The 25794-nt window shown below is 40.7% G+C and overlaps 1 pseudogene; it reads right to left on the reverse strand.

The window, feature by feature from the left end:
* Nucleotides 1–875: 875 nt before the first annotated feature.
* On the reverse strand, nt 876–24622 carry LOC122428609 (annotated as a pseudogene).
* Nucleotides 24623–25794: the final 1172 nt, after the last annotated feature.

Raw genomic sequence — 25794 nt, forward strand, 5'->3', positions numbered from 1 at the left:
GGGGAAAGTTGTTAGTCTTAATGAAGCCAATACTGTGCTAATTCACAGTAAGGAGAAAAAGCAATGTAAGTAGAATTTTACATAATCATCAAAAACTAGAAAAGCAGTCTTACTGAACTGTTGCAAAGTTTTCCCAAAAACACTTACAGCAATTTATATCAAAAGATCCTAAGTTTAGGGGTAGGAGGATAAGACTCAACTCTTTAAGGTAGAAATTCACCTTTCTCATGACCGTAATAGGTAATTTCCCCACTCAGACCTAAGATAATTGTACATTCAAAAGTTCATAACTAACTGTTCTTGAGACATTAATCATTCTCTAACACATACACTGAGTAGAAATAACTACAAGAAAGCTTAAAAAAAATCTAAGTGAACATTATGCTGCGCAAAAAGAAAAGAAAAAAAAAAACAACCTTGACCAACCTACATTCTATGTTAAATACCCTGACTAAAATGTTAGTTATGCTACACAATTCCACTTCAGTGCAGAAATGAGTTGATTTCTGTGTACCATATTTGTTGTTGTTTTAAGTCTTTAGCACTTTTGTTCTAAATATCACCTTGCTTTGAAAAGATGAATAGCTTATTACCAAATCACAAATCCATTTCAGTTAAATCTGAATAAAATCCAGTAGAAATGTATTACTTTGTTCTGAGAATAATGGCTCCGTGTCTTAGTTCTGACCGCTTCCTAAGGGCAAACCACCATTGAAGTCATTTGGGTTTAAACTGCACAGAAAGAAGAGACAGTGAAGTCTGCCTTTTTTTTTTTTTTTTTCTTTTTAAGTCTTCAGAACTTGCTAGGACAGTTTTCAGACCAACAGTCAGACAGTTGTTGCACCTGATGCTCTGAAACAGATGTGGTTTAAACATCAGCCAAGCTTAGTGATCTGGAGGTCTCTGTTGATCTTTATGGTGTTCACTGCAGATAACCTTTGAATGCAGTGGTAAAAATAAAAAAGTTGGTGTCCATCCACAAACACTCTGAAACCTGGGTGCTAACCAAGGACTTCCATCCTGAATGGCTGGTCTGGGACGGATGGGAAGTAAGGGATCGCTGACTGTTCTTCACCCCTTTCTCCAGATATACAAGAATTGCTGAGTAGCTGCTGGTCTGTGAACACTGCTTTGAGTTCAACTGCCACCTCGCCGGGAGGATATTTCAAATCACCACAGATAAAGCTGATGGCAAAGCTCACTGCGTTGAGGTTTACAATGCCCATCACTAACACCTTCTTGCCTGGTCTCATGCCACCTTTAATGTGCCTACAAAATGGCACGATCAGTCGTGGGAAGTACATGTCGGGCTTGAACTGGAGAGCCCAAGGAGTTGTTTAAATGTGCATTATCTCGTTTCACCGCTGCATCACTGTCGGCCACCGACCCCACGGTCTTCTAGCTCAGCGCATTGGGGTGTGCAGCTGGCGGCTGGGCGGCGGGACTGCATGGCCCATCTTTTTAAGACAGGTTGCAAAAGCCATAAGCAAGTCTCCAAACCTGTGGCCTTCGAGCAAATCGTCCAAGGCTCATTGGCAGTGCAATTAATATAATAAGTGTCTGTTTCAGTTACAGGGACTAGATGGAGGTGGGTCTTTCTCTTCAAGGGCTTGTGGGTGGACCAGCTTCATGAATGAGTCCATTTCAACACAGGTGAAACTCAGTTAAAATGAGTACATTGCCTGGAGACATACTTTAAAGGTCATCTCACCATTTGTGCCACTGACCTTACTCTACATTAAAAAGTGATCAATGTCTTTATGGTCCTTCCAGAACAAAATCCTTTGGATGAACTCCAAGATAGATGCTTTTGATATTAATGCCAAGTATGGCTGAGTTGTATTATGGAGATTTGGTAGGGTCAAATCTATCACTTTAATTTCTGATAGCATAAGTAGGTGAAAATAGTGACCTTGTACACTGAAAAGATCTGGTCAGACCTTGGTTATCAGACAAAGATCTGGGTTATTTGTCATTTGTCACGTGTGACCAGTCTTCAAACCAGCTTCCTTATCTGCAAAACATTGGTTCAGAAAATAAACTTTACCTCCTAGAACCACACTGCAATCTCACCTGCTTTTGTTTCTAGTGAGGCTCCATGCTGAGCTTTTGATGGACTGTTCTCCTCTGTCATAGGCAGTGTGCAGTGGTGGTTACCAGTCCAGTTTAAGGGTTAAACAAGCTGGCATATGTGCTGTTCTTAGAATGTGTGTGTGTGTGTGTTAAGTCGCTCAGTCGTGTCCGACTCTTTGCGACTCTGTGGACTGTAGCTCTCCAGGCTCCTCTGTCCAATGCTAGAATGGATTGCCATTCCCTTCTCCAGGGTATCTTCCTGACCCAGGGGTTGAATCTGGGTCTCCCACATTGCAGGTAGATTCTTTATTGTCTGAGCCACCAAGGAAGCCCAAGAATACTGGAGTGGGTAGCCTATCAAGAGATAGGCTTCTCCAGGGCAGCTTCCCGACCCAGGAATCGAACTGGGATCTCCTGCATTGCAGGAGGATTCTTTACCAGCTGAGCATACACACTCATTCATACAAACACTGAAACTGAATCTCATAATTTTCATGTCATAAAATCTTCTCGACCATTTAAAAATCTAAAAATCGGCCATAGCTTGCGGGCCATACAAAACAAGCAAAGGGATGTATGGATTTGGCCTGTAGACCAGAGTTTGCCCACCACCAGCATAGAATATTATGTTTCACAAAAGACTTTTATATGTCCAAATGTACCTCGTTTGTTTCTGAGATCAACTCACTGAAGCAGGTAGGGAAGAAATTACTAGCCCCATTTTACAGAGTAGGAGAAAGTCTCAGAAGGGTTAAGCAAGGTACTAAGGATCATAGTCAGTAAGAAATAGACATGAGATCTAACCCTAGTCCCCAGGATTCAACTGCTCTTTTACTATACCTTTTTCATCTTTATGACAAATTTTAGGAAAAGCTATCAGCTCCTGGCTATGTATACCCAAAGAAAGGACTGCTCCCACTGGTGAAGCAAGAACTCTCATAACCAGGATTTGCTAGTACTTTCTAAAATTTGCTAGTACCGCACTTTGCTAGTTAAGGAATGGTTTGTATGCACTGTGAGGAGGACAGAGAGAGAGAGAAAGAAATATGTCTGCTGATACTCTGCAACCCCAGAAACTTGACCTCAGGAAGCAGGCCCTGAGGGATTTGCGTCTCCTCTGAAATCTCTTATTGCGGCAGTTAGCATGTATCCAGCATCCCCTGTCTCAGCGCCCCATGGCCTCTGTTTGCTTTTCTGTCTGTTATGTGTCCCAAAGGCCCAATACAAGGAAGAAAGAAAGAGAGGAAAAAGAAGAGAAGGTGACTGCAACGTGAGTTTATGTCTTAGCTATAGTGTAGAAACTAGAATTTCTTCTTTGGTATGCTGCCTACATGTTGGTATTATGCCACCACATTGACTGTAGGGCCCTGGAATTGGCCCTATGATCTGAGTACCAATTTCTCCTTGGACATGGACTTCTGAGTCATGGAAAATACTATGATTCTCATTCAACTGGCAAGTTATTTCGCATTTAAAATTAACTAATTAAAAAAAAAATTAAAATGATCAATCTATACATATACATATACGTGTGTATATATATATACACACACACTATTGTATAACTATACAAGTTACAAGGTGGCTCAGACAGTAAAAAATTTGCCTGCAATGCAAGAGATGTGGGTTCGATCCCTGGGTCAGGAAGATCCCCTGGAGAAGTGAATGGCTACCCATTTCAGTATTCTTTTTTTTGTGTGTGTGTGTGTAATAAAGTTTTATTAAAGTCTAAAGGAGATAGAGAAAGCTTCTGACATGGGCATCAGAAGGGGGCAAAAGAGTGCCCCCTTTACTAATATTAGCAATGGAGTTATATACTCTCCAATGAATCCAAAGAATGTCTGGAGGCTGCAAAGACCTCACCAGACCCACTCCCATAATTTACATTTTAAGATAACAGAGTTGGCCAGAAGGTTTAATCCAAAGATTGTCCTCAAGCAGGATACATCCTTGTAAAGACCAGACCTACTCCCATAATTTATGTTTTAAGATAACAGAATTAGCCAGAGGGTTTAATCCAAAGACTGTCCTCAGGCGGGATACATTATTGTTATATAATCCTAAGGAATGTAGAGGAAAAAAAGTAAAAAAGTTTGTCTTTTCTTCCTCCTTGAATATCCCAGACCTCTTTCCTTGGGGACCCCTAGACTTCTTATCAACCTGCCTAGGAAATGACTCTCTCCTTCCCCCCTTTTCTTTTAGGAGAATTATGTTGCCTAGGGAAAAGGGGCGTCATTCTCATTCCATACTGCTTCCGAGCTGACAAGGGGCGTTGTTCCTAAATTGGTGAGGCAACATATTCTCCTAATCCTCGTAGTGAGGATGTCTGATCCAGGGGCTCCAAGTAATAGTTGGAGGAGGCTGTGGCACTCATAGGAGCTCGGACAACTATTTGTAAACTAAAAGCTTTTAGATGGTTAGAAAACCCCATTATACAGTTACAGATGTAAGGCAAAATAGTCATTAAACCAAGTTAAAATCAAATAAGTCACATTATGTCCATAGTTACATCAGTCCATCTTAAGGTTGTTAGATGTCATCAGTTTAAGAAGAGGCATCACATGCGATTGTTGAAGGTATTTGCAGACTTGGAGAAAGTCCTTTCCTTGAAGTGGAGATGTCCACCACGGGAAGCCTTCCACTGATGAAGAGGGGAGTGCTCCGCAGACCCAGCAGTTAGACTGATTGTGGAATGCAGCGTAGGAGTGAGCCCAGGACAGGAAGGCATTGTCTTGAGGATCAAACGGCAGACTCAGGATTTCTGGAGTCAGCAGAAGTAGGCTCACATAGATTATCAGGCCCATCTTGTCCTGAAGGATCCCGGACGAGCCCCCAAGATGAAAGGTTGTTGCTGAATGATAAGACGCGGGATCTTGGCCTCCAGAGGAGACGAATTCAATCCGGGGGCCAGAGACGAGGCTGGATCGCTCAGAGCTTTTGTGTAATAAAGTTTTATTAAAGTATAAAGGAGATAGAGAAAGCTTCTGACCTAGGCATCAGAAGGGGGCAAAAGAGTACCCCCCATTCCAGTATTCTTGACTGGAGAATTCCATGGACAGAAGAACGTGGCAGGCTATAGTCCATGGGGTCATAAAGAGTCAAACATGACTGAGTGACTAAAACTTCAAGTAGAGTAAAATTTAAAGATATATAAGGACTTAGTCTGTTCAGGTTGCCATAACAAATACTACAGACATTTATTTTTAACAATCTGGAGGCTGAGAAGTCCCAAATCAAGGTGCCAGGCTTTTTGTTTCCTGGGAAGGACTCTTTTCCTGGCTTACAGATGGCTCCCTTCTTCCTGCATTCTCACATAATCTCTTCTTTGTGTAGCTGGGGAGAGAGAGAAGGCCAAATTCTCTAGTGTCTCTTTTTATAAGGGCACTAATCCCATCAGAACAAGGCCCCACACCTATGCTATCATCTAACCCTAATTACCTCCCGAATGCCAATGCTTTCTCTCAATTCCATCATGTTGATGGCGGGTAGAACTTCAACATATGAATTGGAGAGGGACATAAACATTCAATCCATCACAAGTATCCTTTTCAATAATATTTATAAAATTTCTTCTTTTCTCAAATATACGGGGGAAAGTTATCCATCCATTCATTGATTTGCTAGTTATTTTAATAATTTTTGAGCACCTACTGTGTGCCAGGTCTGTCTCTTTCAGGGATTGAAAGCCTCAGGACTCACAGATCTCCCTGCAACCCAGAGTAAACATCCCCCGTCTGCCTTTCTCCCTGGCTCTCATTATCATCTATTCCTTTTCATGTGGACTTATTGAATAAATTTCCCAAGGGGTTTGAAATGCATTTTTGTTGGCTCTCCACCTTTCTTTTCATGTGGCTCAGCCAACAGAAGACGATAACTGCTAAGTGCACCCCATGCTTCACAGTGTGACTGCTCAACAGCTCTGTGTTTGCAATTAGTTTTTACCTCCTCAAAGGAAAGGGCCTCTCTGCCCATAGGTACTATACTTGGCTTTTTAAATATTTAATAATTAATTGCTTGGATTTGCAATTTTTCTCCTTCTTAAATTCTTAGCCAGCATCTAGGTCACTTATAAGATTGATTCAGATTTTTAAATGGTCATACTCTCCCCCCTACAAAAATGTGCATTTTAAACACATATCTATATAACATTAACAATAATGTTTAAAACAGTAATATAAAGTGATTTCCCATAATTACCATCACCTTGATAGAAACAGAGTCAGAAACTCTAAAGCTCTGGAAGGATAGTTAAAAGGATTGTTGAGGCAGTCATGCACCAATATGAGAAGCAGGAGTGCATGTCCATGGCATAGCACTTCTTGCATGCATACACCACTTGATCCATTCTTTCTGTGCTCACAAGTCTGTAAGGGTCACCAGTCCTAGTGGTGTCAGATCACACAGATGAACAGAATCAGTTGTGGGGAGTGCCATGGGTACTTGTTACTTATATGACTTTCAAGTATGCAAACAATTTACATCTTCCATAAATTAAGGCAAAGTCAAGATTTTCCCCTCAACCCCATTGATACAGGAAACAGGAGGCCATAAAGCACCAGAGGCCTCAAGGCACTGGTTTCATATTGCCTAGGCTCACAGCCCAGCTCCACAAATGATTAGCTGAACTTTGGTCAAGGTGCTTAAAACCATAAGCTTCCATTTCTTCATCTATAAAATGGAGGTTATGATAGGTTTTAGGTTGTAAATTATGAGAATGAATTGAGAATATGAATAAAAGAGCAGAGTATTTGGCATTTAGGGTACAGTGGGCTTCCTAGGTGGTGCTGGTGGTAAAGAACCTGCCTGCCAATGCAGGAGATGTAAGAGATGGGGGTTCTATCCCTGCCTCGGGAAGATCCCCTGGGGGAGGGCATGGCAACCCACTCCAGTCTTCTTGTCTGGAGAATCCCTTGGACAGAGGAGCCCGGTGGGCTACAGTCCATGGGGTCACAAGGAGTTGGACACAACTGAAGTGACAGCATGCACACACTCAATAAAGGTATTAAATACTCAATAAAGGTAATAAATAAAATAGCAGTATTTTCAAAGCTACTACTACTAATTATTATTATTAGTATCATCATCACTATTATTATCAAGAGGTCATCTATTGTAGTAGTTAAGAAAGAGACCTTAGGTTCAAATAAACGTAGCCAAGATTTAGCTCTGCCACTTACTAGTTCTATGATCTTGGGCAACTTGCTTTACTTCTCTCAGCCTCACTTTCATCATATCAAAAAAGTATAAAGAGCATTGTAGATGTTAAATGGGCACTAAGTCATGGGCGTAAGAAAATACAAAGCACATAATAAATAGTAATTGTTCAATAAATGTTACCAACGAGGATGACAGTGCTTTCTTAAATATAAAAGCAAGGGAAGAATTATGCTTAAGAGTGTTAGATCCATGATTCACTGGGTCAAGAAAATGTATTATTATTGATAAGGGGGTGGTGGTCCTAGCTGATTTGAGAAATAACAAGTACTTAAAAACACATGTTCAACTCTTCTCACGTAATTCCAAACCACTAGGGAAACCTACAACCCTGAGACAAACTGAGATTGCATATGCATAGATCAAATTGAGAGTTAATTTTTTAGTGGTATAAAGAACACACAATTTTGAAGCAAAGAAGACAGAAAACTTAGAAATGATATAGTTCAACATTTTCATTTTTTTAAATGAGAAAACTGAGACTCAGGGAGAGAAAATTATTTGTCCAAGTTCAGGATCAGGCACTTGATCTTAATATGTAGTCAATAAGGTTTTGCTAAAAGAATGAATAAAAGAAGGATGTATTTTGCATCTCTATATTTCTACGTTTATGTGTTGGTGTGACTCTTAAGTTTTTGATTGAAGATTGTGTCTATAGGTCAACTGAAAACTAAGAGACAGTCATCAGAATCTTTCAAAACACCTGTTTCAGCTGTGATTTTATATATACAAATTATGAGAGAAGAAAATTCTTACTAAATACTCACTAAGAGCCAGTCACTTACATAAAATGTCTCATGGAAATGCCATAATAATCCTGGGAAGAAATCTACCCATCAGGGTTCAGTATAGAAAACAGAAACTATGCTGGTTGTTTTAAAAAGAAAAGGAATTTGATGCCTACAAAACTACTGAAAGGGCTAGATGGCCAAGCCTCAGACAAGACCTTCAGGAAAAATGGCTCCAAACATCACCTTGGAAGCTGTCTGCCAAGGGAACTGCTCCCTCTGCTACAGTTTACATGCTAACAGTCTAGAAAATGCCACATCCACTGCAGACTCTGAGATCATACCTTCAAAGCCATGCATCAGGGACATAACTCCAACCAGGACTGCTGTCCCCAGAGCTATGCCACAGCTGCTATTATCCACGCCAGCAAATGTTGTTGCCCTTCTAGCTACTGCCTATTTTCCCACTTGACTTAGTTTTAAAGTCAGTTTTCATAGTATTCATCTGACTGGTTGAAGCTAAGTCATCAAGAATCTTATGGGGCTTCTCTGATGACTCAGTGGTAAAGAGTCTGCCTACAATGCAGGAGACACGAGTTTGATCCCTGGGTCAGGAAGATCCCCTGGAGGAGGGCATGGCAACCCACTCTAGTGTTCTTGCCTGAAGAATCCCATGGACAGAGGAGCGTGGCAGGCTACAGTCAATAGGGTCACACAGAGTCAGACACAACTGAGGCAACTTAGCATGCACAGTTATCACCGGGATAAGCACTGGAGAATGTAATAATGAAACAGACAGAGGTCTTGCTATGGAGAGTTTTCCAGTAAAAAGCATAAATAAATAAATAAGAATATGATCACAAAACTACAGGGTGTGGTCTATTAGACAGTCAGCACTGAGTGCTGTGGAAGAACCTAGCAATGGCACCTGGCTCAATTTGGGGACACAGTAGACACTCATTGCATATTTATTTTTGGTTCTTACAGATGAGTGAAAAGTTCAGCAATTTGGCCAATGTCACTTGATTGTTGGGCCTAATATAATTTCTCATGACTCTCATCTGAAGGCACTGTAATAAGAGGTGTTTCATTTTCACAGGTATTTTTGTTTATCTCGTTGGCCTTGTTTTGTGTACAGTGAAAATAGCAATGCATTCTCAACAGTGAGAGCTAGGGATTTGTGACCAAGCCACTAGGCTTTCTGCAAGCATCATTTTCTGAAACAGATTAGCCTACTTCCCCACCCAGTAATTCTTTATTAGAATTCTTAAAAAGTAGAATAAATTGTAGAGTAGCTAAGGTTCAATATCAAAAAATACCATACTGGAAAGATACATTTATAGAGTAAGACTTCAGGAAAACAAATATTGAGATACAATGGGACACCTTTCTTACTTGTTTTCAATTATTTCAATCATGAATAATCCAACAATTGTCTTCCCATCAAAACCTCAAGGAGCACACAAATCCCAGAACAAAAGTGACCTTTGGGCCAATGAAATGGCTGCTTCAAGAGGGTTCTATGACCTCTCAAGGAGTCCGAAGTGTCACAGGTGGAAACAGTACATCAGAAAAGTTCAGACATGATTACTAACCCTTATTTTCATTAAAATACATGTTTGTACATGGAAGCAAAACCAGCAGTCTTGAAGTCCTCAAACAGGCAGTGCAGTTTTAATTAGTTGAGTATGGAGACTCATTAATATGCAAATGAGGAGCTTACCAATATTAATCATCTGTTTTACTAGGCAGCTTTTACTAAAGAGTTTCTAACGAGTTTGCAAATTAAGTTTCTTTGACATTAAAAATCAGCTAAACGCCTGTCTGAGAATAATCTCTTCTAACTCCAGGGCAGGAAAGGGGGATTTTTTTTTTTTTTTTTTTTGGATGAGAAACAGCCATGTTTAAAACCAATTCCATGTTGGCAAGCACCGAGCAAGAGTTCTGCATCAACCCTTTCCAGGCTCTAATTGAAACCATTTCTGCAAGAGAGAACCAGAAAAATAGTTGGAACAAGAGACAAATATGAGTCATGGTGATTTAAAGATACATGACCTAGAAAGCTTCATCACAAAATGTGTTTACATAGGTGACTGGCATTGTTAAAACACAAAAGAGGTTATTATATTTTTAAAAGTCCCTTCTATGGCCTTCAGCATACACCTGTGGTTCTGTTTTCTTGGAAAAGTTGAAGATAGGGTTGGATTCCGATTTATCAAGGATGATTAGAAATATGGGGATGCAGTTCAAGGTTCTCTTGCGATCACTTTAATTTCTGAATTTGCTTTCATTAAGTTTACAAAAAAGTGTGTGGGCTTGGGCTCAATCATGTATATCATTTTCAATGTCAGCTAACTCCATTATTGTGTCATTTGGCCGTCAAAACAAAACACATTCATACATTCCTTTAGGTTCCCTACTTCCAGGAAAAATGTCAGAAAGGAAATTCTGTAAAGGAGAGAATAGGCTAGATGCACATCACCCAACTTCTGCTCCATCAATTGAAGCACAGTTGACCTTTAAATTTTTTCTCTCCCCTTATAATACTACGGAAAGTCAAAGGAAGCTTTGAAGTGATACACTTTCAAAAAGCTCACGATTTGTGTTTCTTCTCAAAATTTGAAACTCTTCCCCATGCCCTCCAACTTCCTACAGCTATTAGCTAAAAGTTACCAGGCAAGACAAATTTGTCATCCATAATCTTCTTATTCATTCATTAGTTTGTTCAGTAAATGAAAACGAATGAACTTTTTCGCCAATGCAATATTTGTTCATGGAATTGAACCAAGGTTCTGAGAAACTCCTACTGTATGAGGTACTTGTGGGATACAAATATGTATTAGCAGTTTCAAGGGACTTAGAGTCTACCAAGAATATAAAATATGTTCCCAATAAGCCCACTTTGAAGAAGTGTGTGATTAAAACAATGAGAATTGTCTATCTCGTGTGTTTTTTTACAAATGACTGAAAATCTTATAAAAGACATCCCATCTCAATCTCATTCTTGATATAGTAAAGATAGTCCTCATACATCAGAGAAAAGGATATGATTGGTGATGTAGTACTTTTAAGTTTTATGAGTTTATACAAAGTTAAGTGGCTAATGCAGCAAACACTGGGGATTATTCCCATTTTTCCATCTTAGAGGAAGAATTTCAATCTATGCATAGGTTTACTTGCTACAATGATGCAGAGTCAATGAATGGTATTCACTTAAAGACATCAGCCCAGGAACACCAGACTGTACTGTTCAGTCTCTTATAATCCTGGCTTGTCCAAAGCCTTCTTTCTTTTGGTCAATGCCCATGCTAAATATCGTGGCTGGTGGAAAACACTGTTAGGTTTAGGCTCATTTAAATTCATGGCAAAAAGAAAGAAAATCCTTAATCAAAGGCACAAGATAGATTTTGCAAAGAAGTAACGGCCAGAAAATTAATCCAAAATGCTCTTTGGTTTGGGCTTCTGTGCGAGCACAACTTGGCGGCAGGTCTTGACTGGAGGTTCTGGGAGTTGCAGGAGTGGAAAATGGAAATGGCTCATCTGCACCTGCCCTTTCTCTAGAGATTAGACTCATCCTCTCCCATGACACTCATGGCCAGTTCTCACTCTGAGAAAGAAGGCTGCAGGCCACCTCCTCACTGATGCCCAGGCCCCAGCAGGCTGGTCCTACAAGTCACTCTCAGCGGAACTATGCGTGTGTGTGTGCTCAGTCACTTCAGTCGTGTCCGACTCTTTGCAACTCTTTGGACTGGAGCCCACCACACTCCTCTGTCCATGGGATTCTCCAGGCAAGAAGACAGGAGTGGGTTGCCATGCCCTCCTCCAGGGCATCTTCCCGACCGAGGGATCAAACTCCCTTTTATTTTGTCTCCTGCATTGGCAGGCAGGTTCTTTACCACTAACACCACTTGGGAAGACCCAGTGAAACTATATTGTTCTACAAAACAGATGTTCGGGTATGGGATGTATTTCTGTGGCCTGTGTGGGTTTTAATCTTTTGCTATAGAACAACTTAATCCAATAGAACTTTCCATGGTGATAAAAATGTTCTATAAATTTTCACTGTCCAATATAGTAGCCACCAATCACAGGTAGCTATTGAGCACTTAGAATATGAAACTTAATTCTTAATTTTTAATCTTAATTAATTTTAATTTAAATAGCCACATTTGACTAGTAGCTACACATAATGGACAGTACAGACTTGTAAAATTACTTCATCCATTTGGATTTCCATGAATGGAAAAGAATGAATGATCAAAATGATCACTCTATGATAATGACACAATTCTGGTTTAGAAGTATGAATTAATTCTTTTAATTTTGACATAAATAGAATGAATAAAAGCCTGAAACTCCCCCTCCCCTCCAGGATTTGGGTGACATCTCAGGGTGTGTCTTTTCAATATCCAAATGACAAAGTGAAAGGAAAATAATTTATAAAAACCAGGTATTTTACTAGATGATTACCTAGGTGTTTTGAGTATCAGTAGATGCTTATATTAATAGCATCAAACTCTCACATTCTCAGTCAACATTTTTAGGCAAATAAATAATTAATTAATAACTTACTGTTAAATAATAACATCTAGATAACTAATTCAAACTGCTGTTTGGATCAGACTCCCGAACAACTTGGTGGTATGTCTACACTGGAGTGAAATTTGCTTGAAGATTATGAGTTCAATATTATAGATGATGTGTTCTTGTATAAAGACAATCATTTTTTGAGTGGTAATATAGATATGAAACTAAGAACAACTAATACAACGCAATGTAGAATCCAAAATTTTTTATTTGAGGAATTTTGTGATATCCTTAAATTTAATGTACAGGTAATATCCAAAAAGAAATACCCGCCATATCTTCAAAACAGAGGTAGAAGCTACCAGAGACTCACTGGGTCTGATTCTGATGACTGGAATGTCGCTCTCCTAAGATGCTGTCTGCACTTCTGAGCTTCTTCCTCTGATTGACCCATGTTGATCAGCCTGGACACATACAACAGACTAGAATTTTGTCACTTTTAAATCTGCTATCGTCTATGAATGTGGTCAACTTAGGCTAGAATGAAAAATACACTTGTTTGGCCAAATTCTAGGCAAGGGTTTAAGAGCACCTGCTCCTCTGGTTGCGTTAATATGGCTGCTGGCAGATCGACTCCCTTGTTTATACAGCCTGCCTTACTTCACAGGATTCTTCTGAGAATCAAATGAGATCCCAAGAGAGTTAGATTCCCGCAGTAGAAAGAGCAGTCAGATGATCGAAAATACCTGAATTCTAATCCCAGGACTTGACTTAATTTCTTTGGGTTTTTGTTTTCTTATCTGCAGGACGAGGGTAGGAATATCTCCTGTATTTGTCTCCTGGAGTAGCGTGCACTACATGAGATGCTCTATGTGAACACACTTTCCAGTTCTGTTTCCATTTTAGAAGGAGATTTCTGGTCACTGTCATCTAGATGAGATTCATTTACTTTTATCTAGCCCCTGAGTCACCAGTTGCAAACATACGCGGGATTAGTGGTGTGGTTTGTGAGGGTGAAATTGAGTGAGAAGAACCATGAAAGGCCCCAAATCTGTGGCCTCAACTTCATTAAGCAGGCGCAATATTCATCAATGTGATCCATCCTCAGTCAAATGCAGCCTTCTGCCCTTTTGCAGCTTAGCCCTGCTGTCAGCAGCTGGGGGCCCTGCCAAAGGGCAGAGGGAGGGAGCCCCAGGTTGCCCACACTGCGGATGATCTCTGGAATATTCAAAGAAGGACTGCAAAACAAACCCCCAGTCATCATTTTACTTTAAAAAGCAAAAAATCTCCCAGATAATGAGCATTTTGCTCTAATAAGAACTGTAGGATTGATTAGGTTCAAACTGTTAACAGACATCCTTATGGTTAATGAAGCAGCATTGAAAATGCCTCTTGATTCTTTGGAAACTTCAATCATACAAAGGCAGCAAGGAGGGAGGGCAGAATTGGAGGTGGGGTACGTTAAACTGCGTGCTAGTTAATGTACTCAAGATAATGAACAAAAAATGTTTGTTCTTTGATAAGTTAATATTTATGGAGAGTCATCTCTGCAGTGGGCAAACAATACACTTTGATGATTATCGTTAAAACATTCTTTGGGGTCACATGTTTTCCTGCGAATCTTGAGTGGAGGAGGAAGCCGCTGCCATTTTAATTCCTTTGTTAATGTCTTTATGAATGCAATTAACACTTCATTCACGCTTCTTTGTTTCTGGATCCCATTAGGATGTGGTTTATGCCAGTTTCTCTCTCCCAGGAGACAGCCCACATCACACAACATTTCACTCAGCTGTGTGGCTTAGCACTGACAAACTCAATTTACCAAAGGCAGGAGTGAGTTGACACCATGCTGAGGCAGTCGCCCTGATGGGAAGAAGCGACTCATTTCATTCCAAGGGGTAGCACACCTCTGAGCAGCACGTTTGTATGCCAGAGTCTGGGAGGCCAGGAAGCAAGAGAAACCTCTGCAGATCAAGAATGCTAAGATCCAAGGCCTTAAAACGGAAAGCCAACTATGGTAGATAAAACAGGTTGCCATCATCTTCATCAAACCTTAGTGAGGGCTAACTAGGTAGAAAGTAAGGGAAGAGCCAGAAGCAAGGGCCCCTCTAGAGCTTAAGAGACCAGTGGTATCCATAACAAACACATCAGCAAGACCGTAAGCCACGACAGGTCTCTGAGCCTTGGGGCCTGGGGGGAGGGCTTTTCTGAGGATGTGGGACTTCAAGTAAAAGCATTTCCCCTGGCTATCCTATAGAGGTCACCAGGAAAAAGGGGAGGGTGGGAAGAATTGCAAAGAGAGAAGAGAAGCAGGCATTAGCAAAGACGGGCAGAAGTGTGAAGCGAGTTAAGAGGGGTTGTGTTCACAAGAAATTACTTCCCCTTTATATTAAAGTCTCTCCTCCAATTGATGGCATCATTTCTATTTCAAATATCAGTGTGATATTTGCTTAACAGCCAAAGGCACTGCAGATGAATATATCTGAATCTTACTAAGATACTGTACAGAGGAGATGGAGGAGGTCTGAAGTGACATCAGAGACAAAGGGAAGAAGCAGGCAGTGCCCGTCATTCGAGGTGATATTTTTACTTTAAATGAAGAATAATTACTTATAGGCCTTGGACCTGTGTCATAATTTTAAGTTTAGTTTTCTCTGACAAAGATGAAAAAAGAGCAGAATTTCCAATAAGTGTTATGAAGCATAAAATATTACCAGGAGAGGAAGTAAAACAGCAGATAGCCCCAGGTCATCTGTGTCTAGCATTAAAGGTGTGTGAATAAATCAAAGACCGCACTCCACTTGCAGTTTTAACATTATTTAATGATATGAAGATTGGTTGTTTTCTTCTCTCCCCGATTCTCCAAAAATCTAGCCTTTGTTCCATTAGTTATACATCCTTATTACCAAGACCTTTCTCACATCTCTTTCAACCAGACCTGGGCCGTCAACGCCAGCATATTCTATTATAATAAGGCCCGGATTGGCCAGCCCCTGTGCATTAAAGCGTTACTGACCAGTTATGCCCCGGCACCTTTTTGCATTAAAAAGGGTTATTTTGCCTACATTTCATCATATGTGACAGCTGTTCGTGGGAAGAATGGCTTCCTGCACTACAAATAATTCTTGGCCAAAGAACAAGTCACAACTAATGTCATCACTGATTTTAATCAAAGGTTAGAGTGATGCTGATTTTATAAGTGGCTCTTCCTTTTTCTGTAGCAAATAATTGTCAATTGTCAGTTTTAAAACTACTCTGTGATTTATTGGAAGGGTAACACCTCATTAGAATTAAGAAATTAATGCCCGGACATTAAAAAGCAAAAGGAAAAAAGGTGATAATCTGTGTGTGGGGAGTTGGGGTGGGAATATTCTGAGATAAAAACAAAAAAAATCTTTACTTTTGTCCTTGTGCATTCATTTTTTTTTTGGATAGAAAAAAGTCACTCTGCATTCCCTGGCCTCAAGCCACTAGGTAGCTATGTAAAACATAAACAGGGTCTGTGTTCTGCTGCATTTGAGAAAGATGTAAATGTGTAAATACGATGGAAGAGGTTTTATTTTCCTTCTCCCTCTCAGGAATGGTCTGACAGCCCCAGGCTGGAGAACGTGTCTCTCCCAAGTGCTCTGTCACCCTGGTAACCATGGAGACCATGACGATCGATTAGATGCCATCTGATCTCAACCTCATAAAAAAAAAAAAAAGGCAGCAGATGGCAACCAGGCCACTAGACCTGTCTCAAGAGAGACACGAAGGAAGAGAGAAAGGGAAGGAAGGAGGGGAGAAAGGAGATACTGGGGTAGACTGGTGCCCGGAGAAGAAAGCACAGAAGCAGTTCTGGAAATGAACATCCTGGAAAAGAGTGGAAATAGAAACAGAAAGCAAGGCAGGCAGGAATCAGGGAAAGAAGAGACACAATGCAAAAATGAAGCTACATCCAATTGTGCGATATATCTCCATAGCGAGTGAAGGAGGGAAGGCACAAAGAAAGCAAACCAGCTCTGTCCTCACTTTTTCCTTGGGTCTGCAGGTCCCAGAATGCTCTGGAATCTGGGCCCTACGTAGGGGTCTCTGAGGGGCATTCACAAGGCTGTCCTTATGGCTCTCGTATCAGTTGGAATTGGACACATCTGTAGAAGAACTCTGAGACCTGGCTTTCAGGAGGAACTCCCAATCAGACGGGGTTTTCCACCGGCCTTCAGATGACTGGTTGTGTTGATACCTGGTAATCTTGCCACCCCATCTCCAGCAGCGTTCTAGTTACTCTTAAAGGGACAAGTCATAATCAGGTCAGCAGATACCCAAGGTGAAAAGAACAGTTAAGCTAGTGCTGGTAACAGGAGACTTAGCCATCATCCTAGAGTAACGTAATGGTGGATATTTATAAAGCGCTTATGTGCCAGACACTGTTAAACACTGTGTACAACAGATTATTTTATGTATTTAATTTAATCCAGACAACGATGCTATAAGATAGGTGCCGTTAGTATCCCCATTTTACAGTCAGAAACTGAGTTTAGAGAGCACATCAATAATGTATACATAAAATACACATACTATATTTGGTTAAAATACATGTGTTTATCTATCTACACACACACACACACACATTTCTCCCAAATACAGTAATAATCTTTTGGTTAACTCTCCTGTTTTCTATAATGTTACAAATACCCTTCCACGTTTTGAGCATGCCCCTCCACTCACACCCTTACCAATGGCGGGCAGGCATTCTTATCCTTCATCTTTGCCAACCTGAGAGATGAAATGGTATCTAATTGTTTACATCATGTTTGATGAGTGGGTATGTTAAACAATCCTTTCTATGTTACCAGACATTCTTATTTCTTTTTTTTAAAAAATTGCCCACATGTGTCATTGTCCTATTTGGTATTAACGTCAGGATAAGGCAAAAAGGTGAAATATAATCCATGTAGTCTCTACAAATTCACTGGCATTGTCAGAAAGTGCATTGACATTTATGACCAGAACAAATTTACATTCTTTGCATAAGTTGACGTCCTGCTCTATATATTTCAGAAGGAAGCTAACATTTACAGAACACCTATTACTGAGTATATTTACTCTTTAGAACAGCCCTATTCATTTAATCCTTATAGCTTCATTTAATTTCAGTAGTAGCATTTAATTTTCACAAAAGCTCTAAAAGGCACTTAATATTCTGCCTGTTTTCACAAATGTAGAAATCAAGGCTCATAGTCACACAACTATTTAAGCAGTAGGACTGGGATTTAACCCCAAGACACTCCAAGTCCAAAGTAAATTTTCTTTTCTCAGTTCTCTACATACAATTGCCTAGGGCAATGATCCTCTTTTTTTTTTTTTTTTTCCTTCGCTTTATAAACCCTAAGAGGATTCCTGAATTCCATAACCCTATTAATTTTCTTGCATTCCCAACACACATATACCATCCTACCACTCAAATCCAAAGAAGTGTCAGGATGGTTGTGCAGTTAGGAAAGATTGATAATATGGAAAAATTCATTTTAGTTCCTATCATCCATCTTATAAATTTTTCTTTGTGTGTGTGTGCGTGTGTGTGCTGTGTGCTTTAAAATCTGAGTAATAGTTTAATCAATCTAGAGTTGAAATGAATAGAAGCATAGGTAGATCTAGAACTGCTTCCCCTCAATAGATTATTGCTTTGGGGACCTGAAGCTTCTATAATTTAAAAGGCCTATTTTTTTTTTTCCTCAAAGATTTTTTTTTAAAGTTTTTATTGAATTTCGTTACAACGTTGTTTCTGTTTTATGTTTTGGTTTTTTGGTCGAGAGGCCCATGGGATCTTAGCTCTCCAACCAAGGATTGAACCTGCGTCCCCTGCATTGGATGGAGAAGTCTTAACCACTGGACCAACAGGGAAATCCCTAACAGGTCTTTTAAAAGAAAAAGATTTCTAATACAAACTTAAGCTCAAGGCTGAGTATTTATTTAAAGTAATAAGAGAAATCACCATACATTTTAAAAATATTTAAATAACACAATCATCACACAATTTAAAAAAATACACTATATTTTTGTACCTTAACTATGTGATTTTTCCTTCATTTTGGGGGCTCCATACTCTACTTCTTTATATGCTAAAGACCTTATAATATTTTGTCTAGAGAGTGTAATGATAAATCATTCTTTCCTATAACATTGTTGATCATATTTGTTTATTAATATCGTAGAAAAGTTTCTGTGTGCATCACATTTTATTTTTGGCATCATCACACAGATGTTTAGAATTATAGTTAAATTTTGGAAACTTTACCCAAATTTTTGTCATCTATATGATTGCAGAGCATCCCCAGTTTTTTGTTGCTGTTTAGAGCCTAATCTTAGAGGTTTTGAACTGATGGTGCTCACTGTTAACTCTTTTGTTGTCTATATCCTCATTGTAGTAGTATATTGTGAATTATATCATCCTTGTCCATATTCCTGTCAAGTCATAAAGAAATACAAATACTTTTTTTTCAAATATGTTCACATAGCTCACTCTTCTTCATTAATCAGACCATTAAATAATTCAAAAAACTACTTATTATTTCTATTAGCAATTGATCTCTTCCTCAATGACTTACTACTTTTAGAAGAATCTTTTTTCATTACAAGTCTCTTTAGATGTCAGGGTAATTTCCATTGACTTCATATACAGATATATGAAAAATAACTTTATGTGGTAGAAAACCCACAAAAGTAGACATTACATCTTCATATATATTCCTAATAGGAAAGAACTTCTATTTGAGTAGATGTCAATGAATTCTGAATCCTTTGTTTAAATTTGATTGGAAAGAATTTTCTGGAAAGAATTTCCAGACTACCCTCTGGCTCCATTTCAAACCTTTAGTTCTCTCAACTAAGGTCATAGAACACATTCATATTGTGATACAACATTTAAATCTGCCACTTTATGTGAGGACAACCAGATGAGTTTCCACAGTGGGTTGTGGGAATGTTCCTAAAAGGCATTCCTACAACAGAATGGCTAGAAATAATTATACACACAAGAGACTAGGAATCACATAAATATATCCCATTAAACACAAATAAACATATTTCCAACTGAACTTGCCTTATCTGGCCCCCCAAAATGCCTGCCACTACCCTGATGCCACGAGATAAGAGGGCAAGTTGGAGAAGAAAGAGATGGCAGTCCAAGCTATTGGGACTAAAATATCTGACTGTAACATATTTTGCAAAAACATATGACAGATGAGTACATTGCTAGGGCTCCTCCTAGCAAATGGGGGGCAGCACAGCTTAACCTTCATCAGTTTCATGACAGATCCGCCCATGGACTTTGGAAGGGGATTGGAGGGCGCTGATATTTGGAGAGTGAGGACAGGCCTGTGGAGAGTGCAAGTGCAGCGTGGTTCTGCTACTTGGTTCAAATGCTGTCTGTGACTCCCTAGCCTGGAGGGTGTTGGGCTTCCCAACTCCCTGACGTGGGTCTAGTGTGAGAATCCAATAAGGAGTTGTCCTTGACTGAATGAAGCAAGAAAAAATTGCCTTTCTTATCTTTTGCCCATTTATTTTTGGCCCTTTTGGTTCTGTATGCTGCATTTTTCCTTTATCTCATTCAGCCATATAGCGTCCTCTAAAGATTTCTTCTATGCTATGAAGGCTTGCTCTTGGTAAGAATTCAGCTGTCTCATTTGTTCACTCACAAATGTTGATTCCGCATGTACAATGAGGCTTCCCTGGTGGCTCAGACGGTAAAGCGCCTGCCTGCAATGCAGGAGACCCAGGTTCAATCCTGGGTTGGGAAGATCCCCTGGAGAAGGGAATGGCAACCCACTCCAGTATTCTTGCCTTGAGAATTCCATGGACAGAGGAGCCTGGCGGGCTACAGTCCATGGGGTCACAAAGAGTTGGACACAACTGAGGGGCTAACACTGTGAATTAGGCACCATTTTAGTTATGAGGGACAAAGCAATGAACAAGACAAAGATATCCCTGGCCTCGCAAAGCTTATATTCTAGAGCTAGGAGGATAGAAAGTAATGTCCACTTTAGAACAGCGAGTTTTTAGTACCCTATTAGTGCTCTCATGGAAATTTCCATCTGATGCCTTTTATCTCTTGTTGTTAAGAGACTGTCTTTATTCCTGAGTTAACATAATTTCAAATATCAGGGATTTCAGAGAAGTATTTCAGATAGGAAGGGAACACTTTTCAATTCCTTGAAGACTTCCACTTTTATTTATGCACAAAATGGGCCTTGACTTCCATAAATTTGATTGACCCTCCTCTAGCTGATGCCCCATCCACTAGAAACTGTATTCTTATTTTCCGAGCTTCTAGAATAGTCTCTGGTCTATCAACCAGGGCATTTTGAGGGTTGTTTTAAACTGTACAGTAGGATGTATTCCTTCGTCCTCTTCAACAACTTCTATGCTCAGGTTGAGTATGGTCATGGTAGATACATGTTTCTAAGACTTTGGATCCTTCTATCTGGTCATATTCAAACTGTCCTGAGTGATGACAAGGCTTTAGGTTCAGCGTTAAATTATTTCATAACAATCATTTTCACTGCAGAGAAAGCCATCTTGTTATATTACAATGCATATTCTCTTCTTTGTATCTGTTAGTCAATATTACATTCTTTATGTAGGCAATTGTTTTGTCTTTTGTCATTAGTTCTATTTGGAAGTTTTTAGTTTGTGATAACTTGTCTTAGTCAAGATTAACTTATAAATCTTGAGAAAACTCAAGCCAGGTTATAAAACAAGTACAGCTCACACAATTGATGTCCAGAGGTATCTAAGGCTTTATGGTCTTCTGGCTGATGGGGTCTTATGGCTCTGGCTGGATTTCCCTGCAATTTTCTCATCTCTGTTCTCTTCCCTTTTATCACCATCATCCTCAGCCTGGTAGCAAGATGGCTACCAGGTAGCAGTTTGCCTCACATCCCGGAAGAGCGATGTTCTGAGAGACTTCCTATAGCAGTTTCTGAAGTACTGGGTGGGCCAAAAAGTTCGTTTGGGTTTTTCCTTACCATCTTTTGGAAAAATACAAATGAACTTTTTGGCCTGCCCAGTACAAAGACATTTTCCCCAGAGGCTCTCAGAAAGCCTCTCCTTTTGCCTTGTTGGCTTAATCATATGATCATTTCTGAACCAATCCCTGGCAAGGAATTGAGATTAGGCCAGGCCCAGGAGTAAGTGGAAGTGAGAAACCGGGTTTGGATTAACCTCCCCTGAGGCCCATGGGCCTCCTGGAGAAGGGGAAGTGCCAGATAGAACCTGACTTCTGACAGGCAGAAGGAGATAGGAACAGATGCTGGGTAGGCAAAAGGCAATTTCACCCTTTTCCTTGGGTATCATTCTACTTGCCTCAGTGATATTTTGATTTCTGAACTTGTTTCTCCAGTTTCTAGGTAATAAGACCAGGCTTATACATGACAGGTGATGACTGTTTAAAAAGTTAAGATTATGTCTAGTATCTTTTGTTTAAAAAACAAGGATGTAGAAGACAAACTTACGGCAAACAAAGGGGAAAGCGGAGTTTGGGATTAACATATAAACACTGCTTTATATGGACTTCCCAGGTGGCACTAGCAGTAAAGAACCTGCCTGCCATTTCAGGAGACAGAAGAGACGTGGGTTCGGTCCCTGGGTTGGGAAGATCCCCCAGAGAAGAGCATGGCAACCCACTCCAGTATTCTTGCCTGGAGAATCCCATGGATAGAGGAGCCTGGCAGGTTACAGTCCATGGGGTTGCAAAGAGCTGGACGTGACTGAAGCAACTTAGCATGCATGCACACACTACTGTATGTAAAATAGATAATCAACAACGACCCACTGTATAGCACAGGGAACTCTATTCAGTATTTTGTAATAACCTATAAGGGAAAAGATTTTGAATATATATATATATATATATGGCTGAATCATGTGCTATAAACCTGGAAATAATACAACATTGTAAACCAACTATACTTCAATAAAAATTAATTAATTAAAAAAGATGAATATAGTACATAATTACAATAAATGCTTTCTTTTAGCCAAAGTGTTAATTTCAGTTTTTGAAAATAGTCCAGAGTCCACAAAATTTCTATGAAAGTTGGGAGAGATTTTACTGGGTAGTCTTGCCACACAGTCACACCCTAATGTATACGTCGTGGGGTCACTGGCTTCACCCTCACCTTGGCATATCTTGAGCTACTGAGGGGCTTGGTCATCCTCTCTGGTCTCTGCTTTCCTCCTTCAGAGGCATTTTCCTTTTGAATCAACCTCAGCTGGCTCCTAAAATTTCAAGGAGAGTTCCTGTTCTCCCTCTGTTTTCTTTAAGAGGTAGACAGAAATGGAATCTGCAGAAATCCTTAATTTTATGTAAATGACTCACCTTTCCTTCTTTCCTTGGGGTGTTATAAAAATTAGTGTTCTAAAAACATTTTTACAAAGAGCTCCCTTGAGATGTGAAGAAAATACTATCGGCCCAGCAGGTTCTCTACAAAAGCTTTTAAGTGGAAGGAGGGAGGAAGGAAAAATCATACACATGCCTCTGGCATTTTTTCAGATTTGGGGGAGTTAAAAAATAGATGTCATTATAGAAATTATTTTGGTTTTTCACCACGAACTAGTTCACAGACCAGCCTGCATTCCCTTTTCCCACTTGGCTGGCTGTTGATTTAAATAGGGCACCTCACTGGAAAAGGTTAGGACATCAGAGTGGTGTTTGTTGAAAGTGACAAAGTGATAAACTAGGTTTGTATTTACTCTATTATTACCAAGGATACTGTTAACATCCTTTTGATGTGCTAATAGTCCTTCCTGAGGAGAATTATGTAAACAAACAAACTATTAATTAAATCAAGAGCAGCCGACCCCACAGACTGACACTATGCAGATTTGCTAATCTGGATGGACTCGACACAGGCGCTGGCCTTTGCTACATGAGATGTTTCCAGGGATTAGTGTTCAGTACATGTGTGCACTTCCAGAAAGGATGACAGGGGCCTGGTGTCCACTTGGCCCTCGGGGACCTCAGAGTTCCCTCCCCCGGGGACTCTGGACATATTGCTCCAACTCAACTGAGATCAACCGCAGATCCAAGTGACTGAACACAGGGATTCAGGAAGGCAAGATAGAATCTTCCAGAGACCCCATGAGTTCCAAAATTGTTAAAGTTCCTGTATGACTGACAACTCTGTACAGAGGTGGAAGGTTTTATTGCATTAAAATCCAAAAGGCATGTATACATGGAATCTAAAAAATATGATACAGGTGAATATATCATAAAAGAAGCAGACTCACAGATACAAAGAACAAACTAGCTGTTACCAGTGGGGTGGGGAGGTGTGATATAGGGGTGGGGGCTATGCTGTAAGACAGGCTCAAAGATGTATTACAGAACACAGGAGGTATAGCTAATAATTTGTAATAACTGTAAATGGAAAGCATACTTTAAAAATTGTATAAAAATAAGTTTTAAATGTAGTTTATTTTTTAAAAAGGAAAAAAAAACAACACATGCCAAAAGCCTAAAGGATGATGTACTGTCCTGTACCCTGAGTCTTGGTTGGCTGAGTGCTTTTCACTTACTGACCATTTGTGGTCATAGGATCTACCGTCTATCAATATGGCATGAAAAGAAAGTGAAAGTGAAGTCGCTCGCTCAGTCGTGTCTGACTCTCTGTGACCCCATGGACTGTAGCCCACCAGGCTCCTCCCTCCAAGGGATTCTCCAGGCAAGAATACTGGAGTGGGTTACCATTTCCTTCTCCAGGAGATCTTCCTGACCCAGGGATCGAACCCAGGTCTCCCACATTCCGGGCAGATGCTTTAACCTCTGAGCCACCAGGGAAGTGGCATGACTGTTGCTATTATTGGGCAATTAATGCTAATTTTGACCCACGTTGGTCCTCACCACACGTATACCGCAGCTGGGCAACTGCAGAGAGGTACCCTGCTCTCTCTAGACCCCAGATGTTCTCCAGTTTCATGCACGGCCCAAACCGGCCCTGGTGTTCCTTGATGCACTGGCAGTTTCCGTCTGGCTGGCTGCCTGCTCTTCCTGTTGGGTGACTTTCAGTGGCACAGCTGCTGACAGACCGTGTGTCGCACATGACTTTTATTTCTCTCTAGCTCTAGGTTTTTGTCTCCTAAGAGTAATCTCGGTTTGCCTTTCTTTGCACCCAAGCTTTCAATTGTTTAGGTCAGTCTTTCTGTCCCTTTCCTCCTGAGAAAGTCACTCTGTGTTGCAGTTTGCCCTTTGCAAGGTGCTTTTGGCAAAGTGCTTTTCTGTGCGAAATCCTCATGACTCCCACGTCTTGAGCTGGACCCCTGTGAGGTTCTGTGCCCTTGACGCTGCTCCGTCCCGGCCACCATCCAGCCGTGAGTAGATGGGAGCACCGGGGGTAGTAAGGAGGGAGACCTGCAGCCACTCTCCTGAGCCCCAGCTGTCTTATTAGCTTGGGGAGGCCTAAGATGCCACTTGGGCGTGAGTGCTGTCGTCTCAGCCATGTCTGGCCCTTTATGACTGTGTGGACTGTAGCCCGCCAGGCTCCTCTGTGCATGGAATCCTCCAGGCAAGAATACTGGTGTGGGTTGCCATCCCTCCTCCAGGGGATCTTCCCAACCCAGCGCTCAAACCCCCATCTCCTGCATCTCCTGCATTGCAAGCGGGTTCTTTACTGCTGCCACTACTGGAGATGTACTCCTTTGGCCCAATGAAGGCATTTTTCCTGGTTAGAATAAATCTTTCTAAGAGGGGTCACCCAGTGTAAGTGAGAGGCCTGGGCCTCCTCATGAAAGGGTCCTGAAGAGGTAAAGGATGTCGGGAGAACGGTGCGGTTGAAGTTCTGGAGTGGGACGGGGTGGGAACAGGGCTGAGGGAGGCACACGGCATCGGTAGGAAGCAGATGCTCCCCATCCTTGAGCCTCATCTGCCTCCCCACTTCAGTCAAGACCAGTCCAACCTCGGTGCACCAGCTGCCAGGATGAGCAGGGTCTCAAGACACAGTGCAGGGTGAGCAAGCCCTGGGCCCTGATCGACCTCAACACTGGGCCTCCGTAAGATTCCTGGATTCTGCAGAAGAGCCAGTTAACCCAATAAAAGAAAGTGGGCTCTCTGGTTTGGGGGCTCGATTTTATTTCCATTCTCTTTATTGAACCGATCAGTGGTTCTTGGAACTGACCACGTGTGTCACTGAGCAGCCTGGCTGCTTTACTGAAAAATCACAAATGAAAGACATGACTGGTTCTTTTGTTCTTGTGTAACCTCAGGCTTTAAAAACCA

Source organism: Cervus canadensis, chromosome 2, assembly GCF_019320065.1.
Source record: "Cervus canadensis isolate Bull #8, Minnesota chromosome 2, ASM1932006v1, whole genome shotgun sequence".
In the NCBI taxonomy this organism is placed as follows: domain Eukaryota; kingdom Metazoa; phylum Chordata; class Mammalia; order Artiodactyla; family Cervidae; genus Cervus; species Cervus canadensis.